The 26,987-nt window shown below is 52.8% G+C and overlaps 1 long non-coding RNA gene across 2 annotated transcripts in view; it reads right to left on the reverse strand.

Annotated features, from left to right (window-relative positions):
* Nucleotides 1–169: 169 nt before the first annotated feature.
* The window catches only part of LOC119956146, a 32,413-nt gene continuing 5,595 nt past the window's right edge, over nt 170–26,987 (reverse strand). Inside the window, exons 1-3 of one of the 2 annotated variants that reach the window (XR_005458592.1) lie at nt 5,813–5,930; nt 329–362; nt 170–236 (exon numbers count right to left, since the gene is read on the reverse strand). This is a non-coding gene — a long non-coding RNA (uncharacterized LOC119956146). Of the gene's footprint in view, nt 237–328; nt 363–5,812; nt 5,931–26,987 lie in introns of those variants that run through there. The other variant, XR_005458591.1, reaches the window with a different exon arrangement.

Below are 26,987 nucleotides of genomic sequence, written 5' to 3' on the forward strand. Positions count from 1 at the left end.
GCCCCGCCCCTCCTTCACCAGCCTCCCCCCCCGTCCCCAGCCCCCCCCCGTCCCCAGCCTCCCCCACCCCCCCAGGCCCCCCCCCCCCCCCCCCCCCCCCCCCCGCCCCCAGCCCCCCCCCCCGTCCCCCCCCGTCCCCAGCCCCCCCCCCCCCTGTCTCCTCACTTACTCGACTCGATGGGCGTCTCCCTGTTGTTCATCATGTGTAGGTCGAGTTGGCCAAAGTCAGTGCCCCCCTGAGTGTCACAAACAATCAGTCAGTTAGTCAGCAACATGGCACCTGGCAGAGAATCGACGGCAACTATTTCAAACTCTGGAACAAACTTACATCCTGGGTCCCCAGACTGTACGTGTCGTCCATTCTGAAAGAGAAACAGGGAATTGTCACTCAAACTGTGCTGTCACCTCCGATTGGTCCCCACTCCCAACACCGTAACTAACCAGGAACCAAACACCAGAAACTCTGCCCCTCCCCTCGTGGCTTCTCTGAGCCCCAACACCCCCCCCCGAAACTCCCACCCAACCAAGTGATCTGCTCAAACTTTGACACATCACCCATCACGGTGACTTCTCTCAGTACTGACCCTCTGACAGTGCGGCATTCCCTCAGTACTGACTCTCTGACAGTGCAGCACTCCCTCAGTACTGACCCTCTGACAGTGCGGCACTCCCTCAGTACTGACCCTCTGACAGTGCGGTGCTCCCTCAGTACTGACCGTCTGACAGTGCAGCACTCCGTCAGTACTGACCCTCTGACAGGGCAGCACTCCCTCAGTACTGACCCTCTGACAGTGCAGCACTCCCTCAGTACTGACCCTCTGACAGTGCAGCACTCCCTCAGTACTGACCCTCGGACAGTGCAGCACTCCCTCAGTACTGACCCTCTGACAGTGCAGCTCTCCCTCAGTACTGACCCTCTGACAGTGCGGCACTCCCTCAGTACTGACCCCCTGACAATGCAGCACTCCCTCAGTACTGACCCTCGGACAGTGCGGCACTCCCTCAGTACTGACCCTCTGACAGTGCGGCACTCCCTCAGTACTGACCCTCTGACAGTGCGGCACTCCCTCAGTACTGACCCTCTGACAGTGCAGCACTCCCTCAGTACTGACCCTCTGACAGTGCGGCACTCCCTCAGTACTGACCCTCTGACAGTGCAGCACTCCCTCAGTACTGACCCTCTGACAATGAGGCACTCCCTCAGTACTGACCCTCTGACAGTGCGGCACTCTCTCAGTACTGACCCTCTGACAGTGCGGCGCTCCCTCAGTACTGACCCTCTGACAGTGCTGCACTTCCTCAGTACTGACCCTCTGACAGTGCGGCACTCCGTCAGTACTGACCCTCTGACAGGGCAGCACTCCCTCAGTACTGACCCTCTGACAGTGCAGCACTCTCTCAGTACTGACCCTCTGACAGTGCGGCACTCCCTCAGTACTGACCCTCTGACAGTGCAGCACTCCCTCAGTACTGACCCTCTGACAGTGCAGCACTCCCTCAGTACTGACCCTCTGACAGTGCGGCACTCCCTCAGTACTGACCCTCTGACAGTGCAGCACTCCCTCAGTACTGACCCTCTGACACTGCGGCACTCCCTCAGTGCTGACCCTCTGACAGTGCAGCACTCCCTCAGTACTGACCCTCTGACCTCCCTCAGTACTGACCCTCTGACAGTGCGGCACTCCCTCAGTACTGAACCTCTGACAGTGCGGCACTCCCTCAGTACTGACCCTCTGACAGTGCAGCACTCCCTCAGTACTGACCCTCTGACAGTGCAGCACTCCGTCAGTACTGACCCTCTGACAGGGCAGCACTCCCTCAGTACTGACCCTCTGACAGTGCAGCACTCCCTCAGTACTGACCCTCTGACAGTGCAGCACTCCCTCAGTACTGACCCTCGGACAGTGCAGCACTCCCTCAGTACTGACCCTCTGACAGTGCGGCACTCCCTCAGTACTGACCCTCTGACAGTGCGGCGCTCCCTCAGTACTGACCCTCTGAGTGCAGCTCTCCCTCAGTACTGACTCTCTGACAGTGCGGCACTCCCTCAGTACTGACCCTCTGACAATGCAGCACTCCCTCAGTACTGACCCTCTGACAGTGCAGCACTCTCTCAGTACTGACCCTCTGACAGTGCGGCACTCCCTCAGTACTGACCCTCTGACAGTGCAGCACTCCCTCAGTACTGACCCTCTGACACTGCGGCACTCCCTCAGTGCTGACCCTCTGACAGTGCAGCACTCCCTCAGTACTGACCCTCTGACCTCCCTCAGTACTGACCCTCTGACAGTGCGGCACTCCTCAGTACTGACCCTCTGACAGTGCGGCACTCCCTCAGTACTGACCCTCTGACAGTGCAGCACTCCCTCAGTACTGACCCTCTGACAGTGCGGCACTCCCCCAGTACTGACCCTCTGACAGTGCGGCACTCCCTCAGTACTGACTCTCTGACAGTGCGGCACTCCCTCAGTACTGACCCTCTGACAGTGCAGCACTCCCTCAGTACTGACCCTCTGACAGTGCGGCACACCCTCAGTACTGACCCTCTGACAGTGCGGCACTCCCTCAGTGCTGACCCTCTGACAGTGCAGCACTCCCTCAGTACTGACCCTCTGACAGTGCAGCACTCCCTCAGTACTGACCCACTGACAGTGCAGCACTCCCTCAGTACTGACCCTCTGACAGTGCAGCACTCCCTCAGTACTGACCCTCTGACAGTGCGGCACTCCCTCAGCACTGACCCTCTGACAGTGCAGCACTCCCTCAGTACTGACCCTCTGACAGTGCGGCACTCCCTCAGTACTGACCCTCTGACAGTGCAGCACTCCGTCAGTACTGACCCTCTGACAGTGCAGCACTCCCTCAGTACTGACCCACTGACAGTGCAACACTCCCTCAGTACTGACCCTCTGACAGTGCGGCACTCCCTCAGTACTGACCCTCTGACAGTGCGGCACTCCCTCAGTACTGACCCTCTGACAGTGCGGCACTCCCTCAGTACTGACCCTCTGACAGTGCAGATCTCCCTCAGTACTGACCCTCTGACAGTGCAGCACTCCCTCAGTACTGACCCTCCCACAGTGCGGCACTCCCTCAGTACTGACCCTCTGACAGTGCAGCACTCCCTCAGTACTGACCCTCTGACAGTGCAGCGCTCCCTCAGTACTGACCCTCTGACAGTGCGGCACTCCCTCAGTACTGACCCTCTGACAGTGCGGCACTCCCTCAGTACTGAACCTCTGACAGTGCAGCACTCCCTCAGTACTGACCCTCTGACAGTGCAGCACTCCCTCAGTACTGACCCTCTGACAGTGCTGCACTCCCTCAGTACGGACCCTCTGACAGTGCAGCACTCCCTCAGTACTGACCCTTGACAGTGCAGCACTCCCTCAGTACTGACCCTCTGACAGTGCGGCACTCCCTCAGTACTGACCCTCTGACAGTGCTGCACTCCCTCAGTACTGACCCTCTGACAGTGCAGCACTCCCTCAGTACTGACCCTATGACAGTGCAGCCCTCCCTCAGTACTGACCCTCTGACAGTGCGGCACTCCCTCAGTACTGACCCTCTGACAGTGTGGCACTCCCTCAGTACTGACCCTCTGACAGTGCAGCACTCCCTCAGTACTGACCCTCTGACAGTGCAGCACTCCCTCAGTACTGACCCTCTGACAGTGCAGCCCTCCCTCAGTACTGACCCTGGGTTGCCATGGGCAGAATTCTTCCACAGGGGCTTTACAGCTGCTTCCTGTTGTTGGCGAGTTTGTTGAGAAAACAATAGCACGGTAACGAGATAGAATCTCAGTCAGCAGCTGCCAGGCTGTCCCTGAGAGATTTGGAGACGTGGAAACAGCCAAATGCTGTTTTCCGCCTGTCAATTTATTACTTTTATTTCATGAATGTTTCCATTATTGGAGTAAAGATAAAAAGCTGAATTTAATCGGCACCATGTGTCTGAATTGTCACTGTGGTGTGATAAAGCAGATCATATCAATGAAAGATATTCAATCCATTTCCTCCTCTGTAACTAATTCTGTTCCTGGCTCCGTTCAGGTGCTGTTCAAACTTTCGCTGCTACTTTCCTTACCTCGAAATGTAAATATTCCTCTTAATCCCCCAGGAAGCCTCCCACCTTCTGCCCTTGGTAAGCTTTAATATCCAGATCACTGCCCTGTGTGTCCTCACTCGCATCCCCCTGGCCTAAGCTTCGGCCTAACGGCACGCACACGTCTTCAAATCCTACTTTGCATCAGGGTAGCATGGTAGCATGGGGGCAGCTGGGTAGCATGGGGGCAGCAGGGTAGCATGGTGGTTAGCATAAATGCTTCACAGCTCCAGGGTCCCAGGTTCGATTCCCGGCTGGGTCACTGTCTGTGTGGAGTCTGCACGTCCTCCCCGTGTGTGCGTGGGTTTCCTCCGGGTGCTCCGGTTTCCTCCCACAGTCCAAAGAATGTGCGGGTTAGGTGGATTGGCCATGCTAAATTGCCCGTAGTGTCCTAATAAAAAGTAAGGTTACGGGGGGGTTGTTGGGTTACGGGTATAGGGTGGATACGTAGGTTTGAGTAGGGTGATCATGGCTCGGCACAACATTGAGGGCCGAAGGGCCTGTTCTGTGCTGTACTGTTCTATGTTCTATGTTCTACTCCTGGCTTCCAAATTCAGCTGATGGCTTGCCCCTTTCCATTAGTGTCACCGCCCTCCAGGCCCACAAACCCCCCCCGCCACTACCATTCCTCCAATTCCAGCCGATGAAAATTCCTCCATCCCGTCGCTCCGAGGTTGGTGGCCTGCTTTCAACTGGCTGGGCCCCAATCTCGAGAATCCCCTCCCTGAACCCCGCTATTTCCTTAAAAAAGATGACCCTAAGAAACTTCCGCCTTCCCTGTCCTAGTGTCTGCTCACATGGCTCAGTGCCAATCGGATGTTCCCGGGAAAGAACTCCCTTTGTTTTCTGGTGTTGTAAACGGAGGCAGTCATTGGCTTGCCTCCAGCTCAGTCATCGGAGTGGTTCATAGTTCGAAGGTCACACCCAGGCAAAGAAAGGACAGAGAATAGTACAGCACAGGAACAGGCCCTTCGGCCCTCCCCTAGCCTGTGCCGACCATGCTGCCCGTCTAAACTAAAACCATCCACACTTCCGGCGCCCCCCCCCCCCCCCCATTCCCATCCTCGTCACGCATTTGTCAAGATGCCTCTGAAACGTCACCATCTTAAAATGGGTCAAGATGCTGGAAGTAATCATTGGAATGGGTCCAAAAATGTGCGGGTTAGGTGGATTGGCCATGCTAAATTGCCCTTAGTGTCCTAAAAAAGTAAGGTTAAGGGGGGTTGTTGGGTTACGGGTATAGGGTGGATACGTGGGTTTGAGTAGGGCATTGCTCGGCACAACATCGAGGGCCGAAGGGCCTGTTCTGTGCTGTACTGTTCTATGTCCCTCCCTAACAGCACTGTGGATGTACACACACCACATGGGACTGTAGCGGGCCCAAGGTGCCGGTTGCGAGGGACCTGGGGATCGGTAATAAATGGTCGTCTATCCAAGGACACCCACAAAACAGGAATAATTTTTGTTAAAAAAACAAGATGACGCATATATAAATTGAAAGGAATGTTTACTCCGAGGCTGGGTTCAGCCAGTTCTGAAGCATGTACCTGAGCGAAGATTGGATGGAGGAAAGCCCCAGATTACCAACTCTGCAACAGGATGTGCGGCCTGATTAACCAGGAGTTTCCTATCCATTACTGCACCCACTCAACAGGCACCTCACACAACCAGTTACAGGAAATGGTTTTCGAAACACAGACACGTTTACCTTTCAAAAGGATCCTGTCGTCAGCAACATTTTGTACCTCAGGCTCAAACTCACGTTGCACATTTTTGTGAGGAGACAATCTCGAACACAACATCCAAACACCCGCACACTACCTCCCCACCTGGTCACACAGCCACCTCGCCCCCCCCACCCCCCACCCCCGGTCACACAGCCAACCCCCCCCCCCCCCCCCCCTCCCCCCTCCCGCCCCAGACTCCAGTAAACATTGACAGTCGGCCAGTCACACCAGCTATGTGGAACCAGCTGTGTCAGCACTTGTGCAACTGGAAGGCAGTCGTTTGCCAAAAGCCGTCAGCTTGTTCAATGCACCTACGCATACGAAAGCATTACTGATTTGCGGAGTTCTTTTTTTTTGACAATTCTGTTATTCAGAAACTCCCATTTCTTCCTGGGAAGTGGTGACGGTAACCGAACTAGCTGACAGCAGCATAAACTCATTTCTAATATCTGCCCACACCCTCCTGCCTTCACCACGTGTGTGAAAGTGGCTTCACAGCTAAAGCAGCTTCCGGCAGAGTAAATTCATTAATAAACTGCTTTATTCTGAGGAACACTTTGTATCTATCGGAGTCTGTGCAAATTAGCCCCGTGCCTGGGGATCAATTTGCACCTTGGAGACAATCAGCCATCTCACAGAACCCACACAATGCCTCCATCAAATTGTCTTCAGGAGCTCCAACAAAGAACAAAGAAACGTACAGCACAGGAACAGGCCCTTCGGCCCTCCAAGCCTGTGCCGACCATGCTGCCCATCTAAACTACAATCTTCTCCACTTCCGGGGTCCGTATCCCTCTATTCCCATCCTATTCATGTATTTGTCAAGATGCCCCTTAAACGTCACTATCGTCCCTGCTTCCACCACCTCCTACGGCAGCGAATTCCAGGCACCCACTACCCTCTGTGTAAAAAAACTTGCCTCGTATATCTCCTCTAAACCTTGCCCCTTCTACCCTAAACCTATGCCCCCTAGTAATTGACCCCTCTACTCTGGGGAAAAGCCTCTGACTATCCACTCTGTCTATGTCCTTCATAATTTTGTAGACCTCTATCAGGTCGACCCTCAACCTCTGTCGTTCCAGTGAGAACAAACCGAGTTTATTCAACCTCTCCTCATAGCTAATGCCCTCCATACCAGGCAACATCCTGGTAAATCCCTTCTGCACCCTCTCTAAAGCCTCCACATCCTTCTGGTAGTGTGGCGATCGGAATTGAACACAATACTCCAAGTGTGGCCTAACTAAGGTTCCAGACAGCTGCAACATGACTTGCCAATTCTTGTATTCAATGCCCCGGCCAATGAAGGCAAGCATGCCGTATGCCATCTTGACTACCATCTCCACCTGTGTTGCCCCTTTCGTGACCTGTGGACCTGCACTCCTAGATCTCTCTGACTGTCAATACTCCTATTTGACACAGTTTCAGTGTTCCTGAGCGTGAAGACACACATATACATTCTGAATGGGGACAGTAGAAGGAACTATATTCTGTATCTAACCCCGTGATATATCTGTCCTGGGAATGTTTGTTGGGGACAGTGTAGAGGGAGCTTTACTCTGTATCTAACTCCGTGATATATCTGTCCTGGGAGTGTTTGATGGGGACAGTGTGGAGGGAGCTTTACTCTGTATCTAACCCCATGCTGTACCTGTCCTGGGAATGTTTGATGGGGACAGTGGAGAGCAGGGGTGGGCAAAGGTCTTTATGCGGCCCACCAAGATCAAGTCATAAAAAATTTTTTTTTCTTTTAATTCTAAGGTTAATGGTGGGGGGCTGTTGGGTTACTGGTATAGGGTGGATACGTTGACTTGAGTAGGGTGATCATTTCTCGGCACAACATGTGTTTCATGTGAAGTTTCTACTTAAAAATATTAATTAATAAAAATTAATTGCTTTTTTTTTAAAAAACCTTTTATTTTGGCTATTTTAAATATTAATTATTTTACTTAATATACTATGCGGCCGTTTAAAATTGTGAATTTCTGAATGTGGCCCTTGCACGGAAAAGTTTGCCCACCCCTGGTGTAGAGGGAGCTTTACTCTGTATCTAACCCGTGCTGTACCTGTCCTGGGAGTGTTGGATGGGGACTGTGTAGAGGGAGCTTTACTCTGTATCTAACCCCGTGCTGTACCTGCCTGGGTGTTTGATGGGGACAGTGTAGAGGGAGCTTTACTCTGCATCTAACATCCTGATGTACCTATCCTGGGAGTGTTTGATGAGGACAATGTAGAGGGAACTTTACTCTGTATCAAACCCCGTGCTGTATCTATCCAGGGAGTGTTTGATGGGGCAGTGTAGAGGGAGCTTTACTCTGTATCTAACCCCGTGCTGAACCTGTCCTGGGAGTGTTTGATGGGGACAGTGTAGAGGGATCTTTTCTCTGTATCTAACCTTCTACTGTACCTGTCCTGGGAGTGTTTGATGGGGACACTGTAGAGGGAGCTTTACTCTGTATCTAACCCCGTGCTGTACTGTCCTGGGAGTGTTTGATGGGGACAGTGTAGAGGGAGCTTTACTCTGTATCTAACCCCATGCTGTACCTTTTGTGGGAGTGTTTGATGGGGACAGTGTAGAGGGAGCTTTACTCTGCATCTAACCCAATGCTGTACCTGTCCTGAGAATGTTTGATGGGGACAGTGCAGAGGGAGCTTTACTCTGTATCTAACACTGTGCTGTACCTATCCTGGGAGTGTTGGATTGGTACAGTGAAGAGGGAGCTTTACTCTGTATCTAACCCCGTGCTGTACCTGTGCTGGGAGTGTTTGATGGGGACAGTGTAGAGGGAGCTTTACTCTGTATCTAACCCCGTGCTGTATCTATCCTGGGAGTGTTTGATGCTGTAGAGGGATCTTTTCTCTGTATCTAACCCCGTGCTGTACCTGTCCTGGGATTGTTTAATGGGGACAGTGTAGAGGGAGCTTTACTCTGTATCTAACCCTGTGCTGTACCTGTCCTGGGAGTGCTGGATGGGGACAGTGTAGAGGGAGCTTTACTCTGTATCTAACCCCGTGCTGTACCTGTCCTGGGAGTGTTTGATGGAGACAGCGTAGAGGGAGCTTTTCTCCGTATCTAGCCCGTGCGGCACCTGTCCTGGGAGTGTTTGATGGGGACAGTGTAGAGGGAGCTTTACTCTGTATCTAACCCCGTGCTGTACCTGTCTTGGGAGTCTTTGATGGGGACAGTGTAGAAGGAGCTTTACTCTGTATCTAACCCCGTGCTGTACTTTTCCTGGGAGTGTTTGATGGGGACATTGCACAGGGAACATTACTCTGTATCCAACCCCATGCTGCACCTGTCCTGGGAGTGTTTGATGGGGACAGTGTAGAGGGAGCTTTACTCTGTATCTAACCCCGTGCTTTATCTATCCTGGGAGTGTTTGATGGGGACAGTGTAGAGGTATCTTTTCTCTGTATCTAACCCTGTACTGTGCCTGTCCTGGGAGTGTTTGATGGGGACAGTGCAAAGGGAGCTTTACTCTGTATCTAACCCTGTGCTGTACCTGTCCTGGGAGTGTTTGATGGGGACGGTGTAGAGAGAGCTTTACTCTGTATCTAACCCCGTGTTGTACCTGTCCTGGAAGAGTTTGATGGGGACTGTGTAGAGGGAGCTTTACTCTGTATCTAACCCCGTGCTGTACCTGTCCTGGGAGTGTTTGATGGGGACTGTGTAGAGGGAGCTTTACACTGCATCTAACCCCGTGCTGTGCCTGTCCTGGGAGTGTTTGATGGGGACAGTGTAGAGGGAGCTTTACTCTGTATCTAACCCCGTGCTGTACCTGTCCTGGGAGTGTTTGATGGGGACAGTGTAGAGGGAGCTTTACTCTGTATCTAACCCCGTGCTGTACTTTTCCTGGGAGTGCTGGATGGGGACTGTGTAGAGGGAGCTTCACTCTGTATCTAACCCTGTGAGCTCGGTCTTCAAGTTTTCTTGAAAGAAAGCCTTTGATTTTCATGTTTTCCATTCAACTTTGGTAATCAAAAAATTCACTGAAGGTTAATAACTTTCCTTTGATTATGAAATCAAGTGATGGTACAGTAATACTTTTTGATCAATTGTGATGTTATTTCAAACCAATTACGTTACGAGTTACAGATTTCTCCCCTACCCTGTGCAGGATCAACACCTGCCATTGCCGAGGATCTATTCCGCTGAAAGCTATTTGAAGGAATGAAAGTGAACAGACCCACGTGGGAACTAACACCATGAGATTTGTTAATTAAGCCGATCCTGTACAATCAACGTTCAAGTTAACTGAGGTCGGTTATTGCTGGAAAAGGGACATGCTTGTCAAAACTTTTCATGATGTATTCATCAGGACAATTTTCAAGAATACCAATCATAAAGCAACCAACAATTCATACTGCACCAGAAGAGAGTGCTAAATCTGTTGGCGTGTGGGCTCTGATTGGTAGAGGTGTTGCCATGGCGAATGCAGCAGGGAACAGTTAACTGCCAATCTTTTGTTCAAATTCTAATTCAAACTTTGCCAATCACAAGAAGCCACTTGCCAATCAATCAGCGCTCTCTTCCCATCCAGTATAAATTCTCTTTACTGGCGGCAGCTTTGCGGGTCCGACCTGATGAGTGCAAGTTGAAAAGCTTTGGCAGCATGACTCCTTTTTCAACAATACGCAAATTCTGCATTACCAAATGACTATTAACTAAATTTACTGCTTTATTATCTGATGGGTTCAATTCTGAGGAAGCAGGGGACTTTCCCAGAGTGTGTTTTCAACTCAAAATGCAAATCGGAGCCTTTCCCACCAGTTTGAACCGATACAGCATCGGGGAAAGTAAGGAATGAGTGTAGAGCACAGTTACTCACACCCAGCGGTCACAAATTCAACCCCTGATCTCTGGTTAACAGTTCGGGAATGACAATTGGCTGTTGATAGAGGGAAGGATTAATCTTTAAACCGCTCTTCATGGTGAGAAGGAATGGGTGTGTGTCAGATCCCATGTCAATAATCCCAATCGGAACAGGAGATGACCATTCAACCCATCAAGTGCCTGTTCCTACATTTCAATCAGATCATGGAATGAAGATACAGGCCAGCCACCTTAATCTCCCAATCTCTGCCCAATGGAACACTATTGATCTGGATGCCAATTTCTCATTGACTGACAATACATTGAGGGTGGGCGTTCCAGTTCCCTTTGTGAAACTAAATGCTGGCAATCATCACCCTGAACTACTTGACTCCCCCACCCGAGGGAATAGTTTCAATCAACCCCTTCGAGAACTCCATCGGATCACCAACTAATATTCTCGACTTAAGGGAACACCAGCCTTGTCTATGTAACCAGGCCCCATATCTTCGCCCTCTCAGCCCCCTCAAAATGAAACTCAGGCACGGAAGGAATCTCAACGGCATCATGTCATGTCCAGAGGCAACGGGGAATAGAACGAATAACTCTCTGAAATATACCAAATACGACCCCCTAGCCAACCATTGCCTGTTTGTGCGGACGGTGAGCAAATATGTTGGAGGGTGTGTGTATATTGGAGGGAGGGTGTGTGTATATTGGAGGGAGGGATGTGTATATTGGAGGGAGGGTGCGTGTATATTGGAGGGAGGGTGTGTGTATATTGGAGGCAGGGTGTGTATATTGGAGGGAGGGTGTGTGTATATTGGAGACAGGGTGTGTGTATATTGGAGACAGGGTGTGTGTATATTGGAGACAGGGTGTGTGTATATTGGAGGCAGGGTGTGTGTATATTGGAGGCAGAGTGCGTGTATATTGGAGGCAGAGTGCGTGTATATTGGAGACAGGGTGCGTGTATATTGGAGACAGGGTGTGTGTATATTGGAGACAGGGTGTGTGTATATTGGAGACAGGGTGTGTGTATATTGGAGACAGGGTGTGTGTATATTGGAGACAGGGTGTGTGTATATTGGAGACAGGGTGTGTGTATATTGGAGACAGGGTGTGTGTATATTGGAGACAGGGTGTGTGTATATTGGAGACAGGGTGTGTGTATATTGGAGACAGGGTGTGTGTATATTGGAGACAGGGTGTGTGTATCTTGGAGACAGGGTGTGTGTATATTGGAGGGAGGGTGTGTGTATATTGGAGGGAGCGTGTGTGTATATTGGAGACAGGGTGTGTGTATATTGGAGGGAGCGTGTGTGTATATTGGAGGGTGTGTGTATATTGGAGGGAGGGTGTGTGTATATTGGAGGGAGCGTGTGTGTATATTGGAGACAGGGTGTGTGTATATTGGAGGGAGCGTGTGTGTATATTGGAGGGTGTGTGTATATTGGAGGGAGGGTGTGTGTATATTGGAGGGAGGGTGTGTGTATATTGGAGGGAGGGTGTGTGTATATTGGAGGGAGGGTGTGTGTATATTGGAGGGAGGGTGTGTGTATATTGGAGGGAGGGTGTGTGTATATTGGAGGGAGGGTGTGTGTATATTGGAGGGTGTGTGTATATTGGAGGGAGGGTGTGTGTATATTGGAGGGAGGGTGTGTGTATATTGGAGGGAGGGTGTGCATATTGGAGGGAGGGTGTGTGTATATTGGAGGCAGGGTGTGTATATTGGAGGGAGGGTGTGTGTATATTGGAGGGAGGGTGTGTGCATATTGGAGGGAGGGTGTGTGTATATTGGAGGGAGGGTGTGTGTATATTGGAGGCAGGGTGTGTGTATATTGGAGGGAGGGTGTGTGTATATTGGAGGCAGGGTGTGTATATTGGAGGGAGGGTGTGTGTATATTGGAGGCAGGGTGTGTATATTGGAGGGAGGGTGTGTGTATATTGGAGGCAGGGTGTGTGTATATTGGAGGGAGGGTGTGTGTATATTGGAGGGAGGGTGTGTGTATATTGGAGGGGTGTGTGTATATTGGAGGGAGGGTGTGTGTATATTGGAGGGAGGGTGTGTGTATATTGGAGAGAGGGTGTGTGTATATTGGAGACAGGGTGTGTGTATATTGGAGACAGGGTGTGTGTATATTGGAGACAGGGTGTGTGTATATTGGAGACAGGGTGTGTGTATATTGGAGACAGGGTGTGTGTATATTGGAGACAGGGTGTGTGTATATTGGAGACAGGGTGTGTGTATATTGGAGACAGGGTGTGTGTATATTGGAGACAGGGTGTGTGTATATTGGAGACAGGGTGTGTGTATATTGGAGAGAGGGTGTGTGTATATTGGAGACAGGGTGTGTGTATATTGGAGGCAGGGTGTGTGTATATTGGAGACAGGGTGTGTGTATATTGGAGACAGGGTGTGTGTATATTGGAGGGAGCGTGTGTGTATATTGGAGGCAGGGTGTGTGTTCTTTGCTTAGATCCGATTAACTGATCTATTGCACCTTTTGTAGCAGGAGTTTTACCCGACGGGAATGAACCAGGAATTTCCCTCGTATCTAATTGAGTATTTTAACTTCCTTCTCAGGCCGATGTCTGACATTAGATTTGTTCAGAATGACACAGCACTAATTCAGAACTTCGAACAGAGCCAAAATCTTACTATTAGAACAATTTGTTCAGATCATGAAAACATTAAACAGGAAGTTAGGGTGGATTATAGAAATCAAAAGAGACAGCCACGACCCTGAATTCGGTGCTCAAGTCAAGGTCAAGGGTGTTGTGTTTAAAATAGAATAATTATTCCTAATTTCAGATATCCAGCAACAGTATCAAACACTCCCAGGACAGGTACAGCACGGGGTTAGATACAGAGTAAAGCTCCCTCTACACTGTCCCCATCAAACACTCCCAGGAAAGGTACAGCACGGGGTTAGATACAGAGTAAAGCTCCCTCTACACTGTCCCCATCAAACACTCCCAGGACAGCTACAGCACGGGGTTAGATACAGAGTAAAGCTCCCTCTACACTGTCCTCATCAAACACTCCCAGGACAGGTACAGCACGGGGCTAGATACAGAGTAAAGCTCCCTCTACACTGTCACCATCAAACACTCCCAGGACAGGTACAGCACGGGGTTAGATACAGAGTAAAGCTCCCTCTACACTGTCCCCATCAAACACTCCCAGGACAGATACAGCACGGGGTTAGATACAGAGTAAAGCTCCCTCTACACTGTCCCCATCAAACACTCCCAGGACAGGTACAGCATGGGGTTAGATACAGAGTAAAGCTCCCTCAACACTGTCCCCATCAAACACTCCCAGGACAGGTACAGCACGGGGTTAGATACAGAGTAAAGCTCCCTCTACACTGTCCCCATCAAACACTCCCAGGACAGGTACAGCACGGGGTTAGATACAGAGTAAAGCTCCCTCTACACTGTCCCCATCAAACACTCCCAGGACAGGTACCGCACGGGGTTAGATACAGAGTAAAGCTCCCTCTACACTGTCCCCATCAAACACTCCCAGGACAGGTACCGCACGGGGTTAGATACAGAGTAAAGCTCCCTCCACACTGTCTCCATCAAACTCTCCCAGGACAGGTACAGCACGGGGTTAGATACAGAGTAAAGCTCCCTCTACACTGTCCCCATCAAACTCTCCCAGGACAGGTACAGCACGGGGTTAGATACAGAGTAAAGCTCCCTCCTACACTGTCCCCATCAAACACTCCCATGACAGGGACAGTACGGGTTTAGATATAAAGTTGCTTCTGTGGCACAGTGGTTAGCACTGCTGCCTCATAGCGTTTGGGAGCTGGGTTCTATTCCAGCCTTGGGTGACTGTGTCGATGTTTCACTTTCTCCCCGTGTGTGTGCGTGGGTTTCCTCCGGGTGCTCCTGTTTCCTCCCACAGTCCAAAGATCTGCAGGTTGGGTGGGGTCACGGGGATGGGAGTGGGGGGGGCAGAGGGCCTAGGTAGATTGCTCTATCGGAGGGTGTTTGCAGACTCAATAGCCTCCCTCTTCATTCTCAAGATTTTATGATTCTCTGCTCGGAAGGTGCGTCTACTTCAAGTCAAATCGCATTGCTGACAAAAAGAGGAGTTTGGACTTCCGGTTGCGGCTATGACCAGCTAAGTCGCACGTTTGGCTGCTCCTGCTACAAAGGTGTTTTCGGGCCGATTGGAGGGCCCCAACGGCGCTGTAAGGACAAATCCCGGTGGGGGAAGGCTCCCTGAAGAGAACCAGACCAACTTTATGGTCGGTACCCGGAGTGGGGTGGTAAAGAAAGCAACAGCAGCTCCCAAAAAAAAGCGGGGGAAGAAGACCAAAATGGCGGCCGGTGGAGCACCCGAGGAATGGAGGAAATGGGCGGAGGAGCAGCAGGCCGCTCTCCTGCGCTTCTTTACGGAGCTGAAAATGGAGCTCTTGGAGTCAATGAATGCGACGACCACCAGGCTGATGGGAGCCCAGGCGACCCAAGAGGCGTCGATTCGGGAGCTGCAACAGGAGATGACTGTGAGGGAGGAGGAGGCCACGGTCCTCGTGGGAAAGGTAGAGGTGCACGAGGCACTCCACCTGAAATGGCAGAGCCGTTTTGAGGAGCTGGATACCCGAATGAGGCGGAAGAACCTGAGGATCTTGGGCCTGGCAGAAGGCCTGGAGGGGTCAGACCTCCCGGGATATGTAGCAGAAATGCTGAGCTCCCTGATGGGGGCAGGGGCCGTCCCTTCGCCCCTGGAGCTGGAAGAGGCCTACAGGGTCATGGCTAGGAGGCCAAGAGCAAATGAGCCCCCGAGGGCGGTGCTGGTGCGGTTCCAGCGACTCAGCGACCGTGAGAGAGTGCTGGAGTGGGCCAAGAGGGAAAGGAGCAGCAAGTGGGAGAATTCGACGGTGAGGGTCTACCAGGACTGGAGTGCGGAGGTGGCAAAGCGGCGGGCCCGGTACAACCGGACGAAGGCGGTGCTACATGCAAAACGGATCAGGTTCGGAATGCTGCAGCCAGCGCGCTTGTGGGTCACCTACAGGAACCAACACCACTATTTTGAGTCCCCAGAGGAGGCGTGGGCCTTTGTACAGGAAGAGAAACTGGACTCGAATTAGACCCAGGGATACTTGGCGGCCGTAGCCGCTCGGGTACTTTCAGCTGAATTCTTTGTTTGGATTTTGAACTCTTGCTGTGGTTTTTCTTCTGATGTTTTTTCCCCCTTTGCCAACTTCCCTTAGTTATTGTTATTGTGGTTATTTATGGTTATTTATGGTTATTTATGCTGTTTGGTAGAGGGCGACTGTTAAGTACATTGTTATTTGTTATTTATCTGTTATTTATAATGTTAAGTTGGGGAGGTGGGACGGGGGGGAGAGCAGATCGGGGATATGGGCTCCTAGGGGGGGTTCTTTTACAGGCATGGACGGGGACGGGGGTGGAACTGAAGATGGCGGGGTGGGGTGTGGCAGGGCGAAAGCGCGGGCTTTCCTCTGTTTTCCCGCGCGCGGGGCAGAGGAGGGGGGGGGGGGAGGAGTGCGGGGCGTGGCTAGCAATGGCGACCTTTCCCGCGCTGGAGCGGGGCCAGGGAGGAGTGGCAAGGGGGGGGGAGGCCCCCCCCCCGAGCCGGGGGGAGTCGGAGTGGGGCAGGAGCAGCCGGGTCAGCGTGAACCAGCTGACTTACGGGAGTACGATGGAGGGTACATCGCGGCTAGGAGGGGTCCTAGCCTGGGGGGGGGGGAGGGGGGTTAGGGAGGGACACCGGGTTGCTGCTGAAAAGACCAGAAACGGGAAGTGGAGGACTGGAGAGGTGGGGGGGGGGGGGACATCGCCATGGGGAGCGGGTCAGAAGGGGAGGGTCGACCCGGGGCGAGCAGGGAACAGGACATGGCTAATCGGCAGGGGAAGGGGGCGGGTCGTCCCGCGACCCGGCTGATCACTTGGAACGTGAGGGGGTTGAATGGGCCGGTCAAGAGATCAAGGGTATTCTCACACCTGAAGGGACTGAAGGCTGATGTAGCAATGTTACAGGAGACCCATTTGAAGGTAGTGGACCAGGTTCGCCTGAGAAGGGGGTGGGTGGGACAGGTGTTCCACTCTGGATTGGACGCAAAGAACCGGGGGGGTGGCGATTCTGGTGGGAAAGAGGGTGTCGTTCGTGGCGGAGGAGGTGGTGGCGGATAAGGAGGGTAGGTATGTGATGGTGAAGGGTAAGCTGCAGGGGGAGAAAGTGGTGATGGTCAACGTATATGCCCCGAACTGGGATGACGCGGGTTTTATGAGGCGCCTATTGGGCCTCATTCCGGGACTGGAGGCAGGGGGCTTGATCATGGGGGGGGACTTTAACACAGTGCTGGACCCCGGGCTAGACAGATCGAGCGCAAGGACCAATAGGAGGCCGGCAGCGGCAGAAGTGCTGAGGGGGTACATGGAGCAGATGGGAGGAGTAGACCCATGGAGGTTTGGTAGGCCGAGGGCGAGGGAGTATTCCTTTTTCTCCCACGTCCATAGAGTGTACTCCAGAATCGATTTCTTCGTGTTGAGCAGGGGGCTGATCCCGAGGGTACGGGAAGCTGAGTACTCGGCCATTGCGATCTCTGATCATGCACCGCATTGGGTGGATGTGGAAATGGGGGAGGCGCGGGACCAGCGCCCGCTGTGGCGGCTGGATGTGGGGCTGTTAGCGGACGACGAGGTGTGTAAAAGGGTCCGGAAGAGCATTGAGAGCTATCTGGACTTGAATGACACGGGTGAGGTGCAGGTGGGGATGGTCTGGGAGGCCCTGAAGGCAGTGATCAGGGGAGAGCTGATCTCCATAAGGGCGCATAGAGAAGAAAGGAGAGGCAGGAGAGGGAGAGGCTGGTGGGGGAGCTATTGGAAGTGGATAGGAGATATGCGGAGGCACCAGAGGAGGGGCTGCTGGAAGAACGGCGCAGCCTGCAGGTCAAGTTCGACCTGCTGACCACCAGGAAGGCAGAGACGCAGTGGAGAAGGGCACAGGGCGCAGTCTATGAGTATGGGGAAAAGGCGAGCAGGATGCTGGCACACCAGCTTCGCAAACGAGATGCGGCTAGGGAGATTGGGGGAGTGAAGGAGAGGGGCGGGAAGGTAGTGCAGAAGGGGCAAGAAGTGAACGGGGTCTTCAGGGATTTTTACAAGGAGTTGTATCGGTCTGAGCCGCCGACAAGGAGAGGGGGAATGGAGGACTTCCTAAACAAATTGAGGTTCCCAAGGGTCCAGGAGGGGCTGGTAGAAGGGCTGGGGGCGCCAATAGGGCTAGAGGAGCTAGTCAAGGGAATAGGTCAGATGCAAGCGGGGAAGGCGCCGGGGCCAGATGGGTTCCCGGTGGAATTCTATAAGAAAAATGTGGACTTGGTGGGACCGGTACTGGTACGAGCCTTAATGAGGCGCGAGAGGGGGGGGTTCTGCCCCCGACAATGTCGCAGGCTCTGATCTCCCTGATATTGAAGCGGGATAAAGACCCCGTGCAGTGCGGGTCCTACAGGCCTATCTCGCTTCTGAACGTGGATGCCAAGTTGCTGGCAAAGATCCTGGCAGCTAGAATAGAGGATTGTGTGCCAGGGGTAATCCATGAGGACCAGACGGGGTTCGTGAAGGGGCGGCAGCTCAACACGAACGTGCGGAGATTGCTGAATGTAATTATGATGCCGGCAGTGGAGGGGGAGGCTGAGATAGTGGTAGCGCTGGACGCGGAGAAGGCATTCGATAGGGTGGAGTGGGAGTACCTGTGGGAGACGTTGAAACGGTTTGGGTTTGGGGAAGGGTTTATTAAGTGGGTGAAGTTGCTCTACTCGGCCCCGACGGCGAGTGTAGTGACAAACGGGAGGAGGTCGGAGTATTTCGGGCTCCACCGAGGGACCAGGCAGGGATGTCCCCTATCCCCCCTACTTTTCGCACTGGCGATTGAACCGTTGGCGATGGCACTGAGGGGTTCAGGGGGGTGGAGAGGACTGACTAGGGGAGGGGAGGAACATCGAGTATCGCTGTATGCGGATGATCTACTGCTGTACGTGGCAGACCCAGAAGGGGGAATGCCGGAGATAATGGAACTATTAGCAGAGTTTGGGGACTTTTCGGGGTACAAATTAAATTTGGGCAAAAGCGAGGTTTTTGTGATACACCCGGGGGACCAGGGAGAGGGTATGGGAGACTCCCCTTCAAGCGAGCAGGAAAGAGCTTTAGGTACTTAGGGGTGCAGGTGGCAAGGAACTGGGGGACCCTCCACAAGTTGAACTTTTCCAGGCTGGTGGAACAGATGGAGGAGGAGTTTAAGAGGTGGGACATGGTACCGTTGTCGCTGGCGGGGAGGGTGCAGTCAATCAAAATGACGGTCCTCCCAAGGTTCTTGTTTTTATTTCAGTGCTTGCCCATCTTCCTCCCTAGGGCCTTCTTCAAAAAGGTGACGAGTAGCATCATGAGCTACGTGTGGGCGCATGGCACCCCAAGGGTGAGGAGGGTCTTTTTGGAGCGGAGTAGGGACAGTGGAGGGCTGGCACTGCCCAATCTCTCGGGGTACTACTGGGCGGCAAATGTGTCAATGGTGCGCAAGTGGATGATGGAAGGGGAGGGGGCAGCTTGGAAACGAATGGAGAGGGCGTCCTGTGGCAACACAAGCCTGGGGGCCCTAGTAACGGCACCATGGCCGCTCCCCCCCACGAGGTACACCACGAGCCCGGTGGTGGCGGCCACCCTCAAGATATGGGGGCAGTGGAGGCGACATAGGGGTGAAATGGGAGGTCTGTTGGCGGCGCCAATAAGAGGGAACCATAGATTCATCCCGGGGAACATCGACGGGGGATTTCAGAGCTGGTACAGGGTGGGCATACGGCAGCTGAAGGACCTGTTTATAGAGGGGAGGTTTGCGAGCCTGGGAGGGCTGGAGGAGAAGTTTGAGCTCCCCCCGGGAAACATGTTCAGATATTTACAAGTGAAGGCATTTGCTAGGCGGCAGGTGGAGGGGTTTCCCCTGCTCCCCAGTAAGGGGGCGAGTGATAGGGTGCTCTCGGGGGTCTGGGTCGGAGGGGGGAAGATATCAGACATCTACAAGATAATGCAGGAGGCGGAAGCAGCATCGGGGGAGGAGCTGAAAGCCAAGTGGGAAGGGGAGCTGGGAGAGCAGATAGAAGACGGGACGTGGGCGGATGCACTGGAGAAGGTCAACTCTTCCTCCTCGTGTGCGAGACTGAGCCTCATTCAATTTAAGGTGCTGCATAGAGCTCACATGACGGGGACAAGGATGAGCCGGTTCTTTGGGGGTGAGGACAGGTGTGTCAGATGTCTGGGAAGCCCAGCGAACCATGTGCATATGTTCTGGGCATGTCCGGTGCTGGAAGGGTTCTGGAAGGGGGTGGCAAGGACGGTGTCGAAGGTGGTGGGGTCCAGGGTCAAACCAGGATGGGGGCTTGCGATCTTTGGGGTCGGGGTAGAACCGGGGGTACAGGAGGCTAGGGAGGCCGGAATACTGGCCTTTGCGTCCCTAGTGGCTCGACGAAGGATATTAATTCAATGGAAGGACGCGAGGCCTCCAAGCGTTGAAACTTGGATTAACGATATGGCTAGCTATATTCAGCTAGAAAGGATCAAATTTGCCCTGAGAGGGTCGGTACAGGGATTCGCCAGGCGGTGGCAACCTTTCCTTGACTTTTTAGATCAGAGATAGACGTTCGGGGTCGTGGCAGCAGCAACCCGGGGGGGGGGGGGGGGGGGGGGGGGGGAGGGGGGGGGAGGGGAGGGGGGGGGCAGCAAGGGTCGTGGGGGGACACGCACGACTGTAACGCGGGCAAGCCTGCTCGCTGCTCATGTCTGAAACTGTAGGCTGCCTTGGTTGTTAAGGTCGCCTGGGGGGGGGGGGGGGGGGGGGAGGACTGGTGCGCGCGAGAGGGCGGGCGAGGGAGGGACATTTGCCTAGAGGGATTGTGTTGTAAATAATTTAAAAATTAGTAGGGGTAAATGTCTGTATGGAAAAACTCTTTCAATAAAAATTATTTAAAAAAAAAAAAAAAGAGGAGTTTGCTTGCATTGGTGTGGAAGAGTTGGATCACTGCAGCTCCCAGCGAGCCGTGTCCAATTACTGTCGTGCCATCTGATCTGATCTGTACTGCCCATGACTGACCCCTGCTCACACTGATTCATCCCACTCACTGCCCAATCGCGGAGCACTGACTAGCCACTTCCAGTGGTTCCGTGTGCTGTGTGGGATGATGGGCAGTGACTGGTGGACAGCATTGTTTTCCTGTCAATCATCCCTGCTGCTACGGGAGGATTTATTCCACAACCCATAGGGGCTGGTTTAGCTCACTCGGCTAAATCGCTGGCTTTAAAAGCAGGCCAAGCAGGCCAGCAGCACGGTTCGATTCCCGTACCAGCCTCCCCGAACAGGCACCAGAATGTGGCGACTAGGGGCTTTTCACAGTAACTTCATTGAAGCCTACTCGTGACACTAAGCAATTTTCATTTTCACTTTCATTTCATTGGAATTTCTGACAGCATCTTGAACAGATAACTGGTGTAAGGACAAACCGTACCCATCCCTGCTCGGGCAATCCGTGTCACAATAACGCCAACATCAAACCCAAAACTCTCCATGCCAACATCAACCCCCAAACTCTCCATGCCAACATCAACCCCCAAACTCTCCATGCCAACATCAACCCCCAAACTCTCCACGCCAACATCAACCCCCCAAACTCTCCACATCAACATCAACCACCAAACTCTCCACATCAACATCAACCCCCAAACTCTCCAGGCCAACATCAACCCCCAAACTCTCCATGCCAACATCAACCCCCAAACTCTCCATGCCAACATCAACCCCCAAACTCTCCACGCCAACATCAACCCCCAAACTCTCCACATCAACATCAACCACCAAACTCTCCACATCAACATCAACCCCCAAACTCTCCAGGCCAACATCAACCCCCAAACTCTCCAGGGCCAACATCAACCCCCAAACTCTCCATGCCAACATCAACCCCCAAACTCTCCACGCCAACATCAACCCCCAAACTCTCCACATCAACATCAACCCCCAAACTCTCCACATCAACATCAGCCCCCAAACGCTCCAGGCCGACATCAACCACCAAACTCTCCACATCAACATCAGCCCCGAAACGCTCCAGGCCAACATCAACCCCCAACCTCTCCACATCAACATCAACCCCCAACGCTCCAGGCCGACATCAACCCCCAAACGCTCCAGGCCGACATCAGCCCCCAAACTCTCCAGGCCAACATCAACCCCCAAACTTTCCACGCCGACATCAACCCCCAAACTCTCCAGGCCAACATCAACCCCAAACGCTCCAGGCCGACATCAGCCCCCAAACTCTCCAGGCCAACATCAACCCCCAAACTCTCCATGCCAACATCAACCCCCAAACTTTCCACGCCGACATCAACCCCCAAACTCTCCAGGCCAACATCAACCCCCAAACTCTCCAGGCCAACATCAACCCCCAAACTCTCCACATCAACATCAACCCCCAAACTCCCCACGTCAACATCAACCCCCAAACTTCCCACGTCAACATCAACCCCAAACTCCCCACGTCAACATCAACCCCCAAACTCCCCACATCAACATCAGCCCCAAACACTCCAGGCCAACATCAACCCCCAAACTCTCCACATCAACATCAACCCCCAAACTCCCCACGTCAACATAAACCCCCCAAACTCTGCACGTCAACATCAACCCCCAAACTCCCCACGTCAACATAAACCCCCAAACTCTCCACATCAACATCAACCCCCAAACTCCCCACGTCAACATAAACCCCCAAACTCTGCACGTCAACATCAACCCCCAAACTCCCCACGTCAACATAAACCCCCAAACTCTCCAGGCCAACATCAGCCCCCAAACTCTCCACGTCAACATCAGCCCCCAAACTCTCCACATCAACATCAACCCCCAAACTCTCCACATCAACATCAACCCCCAAACTCTCCACGTCAACATCAACCCCCAAACTCTCCACATCAACATCAGCCCCCAAACTCTCCACATCAACATCAACCCCCAACGCTCCAGGCCGACATCAGCCCCCAAACTCTCCAGGCCAACATCAACCCCCAAACTCTCCACGTCAATATCAACCACAAACTCTCCACATCAACATCAACCACCAAACTCTCCACATCAACATCAACCCCCAAACTCTCCACATCAACATCAGCCCCCAAACGCTCCAGGCCGACATCAGCCCCCAAACTCTCCACATCAACATCAACCACCAAACTCTCCACATCAACATCAGCCCCCAAACGCTCCAGGCCAACATCAACCCCCAACCTCTCCACATCAACATCAACCACCAAACTCTCCACATCAACATCAACCCCCAAACGCTCCAGGCCGACATCAACCCCCAAACGCTCCAGGCCGACATCAGCCCCCAAACTCTCCAGGCCAACATCAACCCCCAAACTTTCCACGCCGACATCAACCCCCAAACTCTCCACGCCAACATCAACCCCCAAACTCTCCAGGCCAACATCAACCCCCAAACTCTCCACATCAACATCAACCCCCAAACTCCCCACGTCAACATCAACCCCCAAACTCCCCACGTCAACATCAACCCCCAAACTCCCCACGTCAACATCAACCCCCAAACTCCCCACATCAACATCAGCCCCCAAACTCTCCAGGCCAACATCAACCCCCAAACTCTCCACATCAACATCAGCCCCCAAACTCTCCAGGCCAACATCAACCCCCAAACTCTCCACATCAACATCAACCCCCAAACTCCCCACGTCAACATAAACCCCCAAACTCTGCACGTCAACATCAACCCCCAAACTCCCCACGTCAACATAAACCCCCAAACTCTCCACGTCAACATCAGCCCCCAAACTCTCCACATCAACATCAACCCCCAAACTCTCCACATCAACATCAACCCCCAAACTCTCCACGTCAACATCAACCCCCAAACTCTCCACATCAACATCAACCCCCCAAACTCTCCACATGCCAACATCAACCCCCAAACTCTCCACATCAACATCAGCCCCCAAACTCTCCACATCAACATCAGCCCCCAAACTCTCCACATCAACATCAGCCCCCAAACTCTCCACATCAACATCAGCCCCCAAACTCTCCACATCAACATCAGCCCCAAACTCTCCACATCAACATCAGCCCCCAAACTCTCCACGTCAACATCAACCCCCAAACTCTCCACGTCAACATCAACCCCCAAACTCTCCACGCCAACATCAACCCCCAAACTCTCCACGCCAACATCAACCCCCAAACTCTCCACGCCAACATCAGCCCCCAAACTCTCCACATCAACATCAACCCCCAACCTCTCCACATCAACATCAACCACCAAACTCTCCACATCAACATCAACCCCCAAACTCTCCAGGCCGACATCAGCCCCCAAACTCTCCAGGCCAACATCAACCCCCAAACTCTCCACATCAACATCAACCCCCAAACTCCCCACGTCAACATCAACCCCCAAACTCCCCATGTCAACATCAACCCCCAAACTCCCCACGTCAACATCAACCCCCAAACTCCCCACATCAACATCAGCCCCCAAACTCTCCAGGCCAACATCAACCCCCAAACTCTCCACATCAACATCAACCCCCAAACTCTCCATGCCAACATCAACCCCCAAACTCTCCACGTCAACATCAACCCCTAAACTCTCCAGGCCAACATCAACCCCCAAACTCTCCACATCAACATCAACCCCCAAACTCTCCCACGTCAACATCAAGCCCCCAAACTCTCCCACTCAACATCAACCCCCAAACTCTCCACGATCAACGTCAACCCCCAAACTCTCCACGCTCAACATCAACCCCCAAACTCTCCACATCAACATCAACCCCCAAACTCTCCAGGCTGACATCAACCCCAAACTCTCCAGCCAACTATCAACCCCCAAACTCTCCACATCAACGTCAACCCCCAAACTCTCCACATCAACATCACCCCCAAACTCTCCACATCAACATCAACCCCCAAACTCTCCAGGTCAACATCAACCCCCAAACTCTCCAGGCCAACATCAACCCCCAAACTCTCCACATCAACATCAACCCCCAAACTCTCCACATCAACATCAGCCCCCAAACTCTCCACATCAACATCAACCCCCAAACTCTCCACGTCAACATCAACCCCCAAACTCTCCACATCAACATCAACCCCCAAACTCTCCAGGCCAACATCAACCCCCAAACTCTCCACGTCAACATCAACCCCCAAACTCTCCCACGTCAACATCAACCCCCAAACTCTCCACGTCAACATCAACCCCCAAACTCTCCACGTCAACATCAACCCCCAAACTCTCCACATCAACATCAGCCCCCAAACTCTCCACGTCAACATCAACCCCCAAACTCTCCACATCAACATCAACCCCCAAACTCTCCACATCAACATCACCCCCAAACTCTCCACATCAACATCAACCCCCAAACTCTCCACATCAACATCAACCCCCAAACTCTCCACATCAACATCAACCCCCAAACTCTCCAGGCCGACATCAACCCCCAAACTCTCCACAGCCAACATCAACCCCCAAACTCTCCACACCAACATCAACCCCCAAACTCTCCAGCATCAACATCAACCCCCAAACTCTCCACATCAATATCAACCCCCAAACTCTCCACGCCAACATCAACCCCAAACTCTCCAGGCCAACATCAACCCCCAATCTCTCCAAGCCAACATCAACCCCCAAACTCTCCACATCAACATCAACCCCCAAACACTCCACATCAACCCCCAAACTCTCCACGCCAACATCAACCCCCAAAATCTCCACATCAATATCAACCCCCAAACTCTCCACGCCAACATCAACCCCCAAACTCTCCAGGCCAACATCAACCCCCAATCTCTCCAAGCCAACATCAACCCCCAAACTCTCCACATCAACATCAACCCCCAACCACTCCACATCAACCCCCAAACTCTCCACGCCAACATCAACCCCCAAACTCTCCACGTCCACATCAACCCCCAAACTCTCCACATCAACATCAACCCCCAAACTCTCCACGTCAACATCAACCCCCAAACTCTCCACATCAACATCAACCCCCAAACTCTCCACGCCAACATCAACCCCCAAACTTTCCACGCCAACATCAACCCCCAAACTCTCCACATCAACGTCAACCCCCAAACTCTCCACATCAACATCAGCCCCTAAACTCTCCAGGCCAACATCAACCCCCAAACTCTCCACATCAACATCAACCCCCAAACTCTCCACATCAACATCAACCCCCAAACTCTCCAGGCCAACATCAACCCCCAAACTCTCCAGGCCGACATCAACCCCCAAACTCTCCACATCAACATCAACCCCCAAACTCCCCACGCCAACATCAACCCCCAAACTCTCCACGTCAACATAAACCCCCAAACTCTGCACGTCAACATCAACCCCCAAACTCTCCACATCAACATCAACCCCTAAACTCCCCACGTCAACATCAACCCCCAAACTCTCCACATCAACATCAACCCCAAACTCTCCACATCAACATCAGCCCCCAAACTCTCCACATCAACATCAACCCCCAAACTCTCCACGTCAACATCAACCCCCAAACTCTCCACATCAACATCAACCCCCAAACTCTCCACATCAGCTTCAACCCCCAAACTCTCCACATCAACATCAACCCCCAAACTCTGCACGCCAACATCAACCCCCAAACTCTCCACATCGACATCAACCCCCAAACTCTCCACATCAATATCAACCCCCAAACTCTCCACGCCAACATCAACCCCCAAACTCTCCAGGCCAACATCAACCCCCAAACTCTCCAGGCCAACATCAACCCCCAATCTCTCCAAGCCAACATCAACCCCAAACTCTCCACATCAACATCAACCCCCAAACACTCCACATCAACATCAACCCCCAAACTCTCCACGCCAACATCAACCCCCAAACTCTCCACATCAACATCAACCCCCAAACTCTCCACGTCAACATCAACCCCCAAACTCTCCACATCAACATCAGCCCCCAAACTCTCCATACCAACATCAACCCCCAAACTCTCCACATCAACATCAACCCCCAAACTCTCCACATCAACCCCCAAACTCTCCACATCAACATCAACCCCCAAACTCTCCACGCCAACATCAACCCCCAAACTCTCCATGCCAACATCAACCCCCAAACTCTCCACATCAACATCAACCCCCAAACTCTCCACATCAACATCAACCCCCAAACTCTCCACATCAACATCAACCCCCAAACTCTCCAGGCCAACATCAACCCCCAAACTCTCCACGTCAACATCAACCC

Source organism: Scyliorhinus canicula, chromosome 22 (genome assembly GCF_902713615.1).
Source record: "Scyliorhinus canicula chromosome 22, sScyCan1.1, whole genome shotgun sequence".
In the NCBI taxonomy this organism is placed as follows: domain Eukaryota; kingdom Metazoa; phylum Chordata; class Chondrichthyes; order Carcharhiniformes; family Scyliorhinidae; genus Scyliorhinus; species Scyliorhinus canicula.